We start from the raw sequence: 2,062 nt of genomic DNA, 5'->3' as shown, positions 1-2,062 counted from the left end.
AAATGACAACACATTCCTCACACATGACCCATAAAAGCACACCTCATTCTTTTAAGCCTCCACAAATAAGTTCAAATAGAAATGGAAAAATACAGATAAGAAATGGCAGAGAAAGTATTTAAGCAAAGAGACATTTATGTTTTCTTTCCTTAGAGCATAAGAAAGCCAGATACTTTCCTTCTCCCTCCCAGGAGACAATATCAGATCACTGATTTTTTAATTAAAAAACCTAACTATAATCTGTCTTCTTGAACTCTCTGATTGGGGACTAGAAAACTCTTACCGAGAGAGACCACGTTCCTATGATTTTCAAGCATGACTTCCGAATGCAGCTCTTTCTGGTCAGGATCCATCTGAGACCATTCCTCCTCAGAGAAATACACAGCCACCTCCTCGAAGGACACAAAACTCTCCTGAACAAGGAAACAAGAACTGGAGGATTCACAAGATCTGTTCATTTTCATCAATGATTTAGACGATAGAAGGAGAACTCATCAAATTTCAAGAGAAGACCAAATTGATAGGAATACCAACACTCCAGAAGATAAGCTCCAGATATAGAAGGATCGACAAATTGGGCTCCATCCAACAAAATGAAATCAACAGTGAGAAATGTAAGGCTCTACATTTAGAAAAGAAAAACCACATGGACAGGCATAGAATAGGTGATACCTGGCTCAACAGTAGTAAGTGCAATAGGGATCTTGGAGTCCTCATGGACAACCACTTAAACATGAGTCAGCAGCAGGCTACAGTTGCCAAACAAAACCCTCAACAGAATCCTAGGCTGCATTAAGAGAGGGATAGAATCAAGATCACATGAAGTGTTAGCACCACTTTATAATGCCTTGCTAAGACCACACTTGGAATATTGCATCCAGTATTGGCAGCCAGATATAAAAAAGATCTTGAGACTCTAGAAAGAGTGCCGAGAAGAGCTACCAAAATTATTAGTGGACTGGAGGCTAAAAGATATAAAGAACGGTTACTGGAATTGGGTATATCTACTTTCATGAAAAGAAGGACTAGGGGCTGCTCAACACGGCCACTCCATTTGGATTTTAATAGTCTGCTTTTATTTTTTAATACAGAATACTTATTTTTGAACTACAGGTTATAAACAAGGCTTTTTAAAAATGGTAATGTGGCAATGTGAGTATGTATTTATTTTTCATTAGTCTTGCACAATTCCGAGTCAAAGAATTACACACACACACCCCAAAAAAAGAGTCTCTAGCAGTTCCTGCCACTGTGATACGTCTATTCCTATTTCTTGAAGGATCTTTAAAAATTGCTCCTTGTAAACTTGGTGGAGTACCTAGCAGAACAAGATAACCAGAGGAAGCTATGCTGGCTGACAGCAACCTGAACCTGCTATTCTGCTGTCCATGTTGTGGAATAACACAAAAACAATCCAGGCCAAACAAGGGGGCGAAATAGAGGGAGAGAGCACTCTGCACATCCACTTCACTTCCTGAAGGGAGAATACAAATCTAATAACTTTTTCCTTTCTTACTTGATTTGGAGGTTCAACCGCTGTTTGATCTCCGTCATAAAAACCAGAAAGCTTCATTTTTTGTTTCTCTGAAAGGAATAAATAATTTCAAAATAAATAATTAACAAAATAGGAGGAGGTATTCTATAGAAGAGAAGAGATAGTGAAAGGAAGACAGATGGGCAATCGGAGGATCTTCTATTACCTCCTAAGGTGTCCTGACTTTGATCTTCCCAAGGGATCCTCCTGAAAAATAGCTCCTGAGGGGGATTTGATGGGTTCTTCTCTCCCTCAGGATCTCTGATCTCTGCAGTGCAGCACTTTAAAATAGGAGGAAGGAAAAAAGAAGCGGAATTAATGTATGTCACACGAAATAAAGTGAATTCTATATTCAGAACACAATATCACAAGGCCCCCAATATCCAAAAGTGAGGTTGAGTGAGAACACAATGGAACACTGTCCTACAAGAATTGGTGAATTGTCACATATGAGCGTTAGAGAAGTTTGGGAAGGAGGGGTGAATTATTCAAACACATTCTCTTTTTTATTTTTAAATAATTTTTATT

General features: G+C 38.6%; 1 long non-coding RNA gene across 1 annotated transcript; it reads right to left on the bottom strand.

Moving 5' to 3' along the window:
* Nucleotides 1-22: 22 nt before the first annotated feature.
* LOC116523533 lies at nucleotides 23-1,811 on the bottom strand. Its single transcript, XR_004257085.1, has 3 exons — nucleotides 1,701-1,811; nucleotides 1,517-1,584; nucleotides 23-413 (listed from the first exon to the last, which is right to left on the bottom strand). It is a non-coding gene; the product is annotated as an uncharacterized LOC116523533 (long non-coding RNA).
* Between the last annotated feature and the right edge of the window lie 251 nt (nucleotides 1,812-2,062).

Source organism: Thamnophis elegans, unplaced genomic scaffold, assembly GCF_009769535.1.
Source record: "Thamnophis elegans isolate rThaEle1 unplaced genomic scaffold, rThaEle1.pri scaffold_415_arrow_ctg1, whole genome shotgun sequence".
NCBI lineage: Eukaryota > Metazoa > Chordata > Lepidosauria > Squamata > Colubridae > Thamnophis > Thamnophis elegans.
The sequence above is the reverse complement of the archived record's forward strand: the minus strand, read 5'-3'. Positions and strand labels throughout refer to the sequence as shown.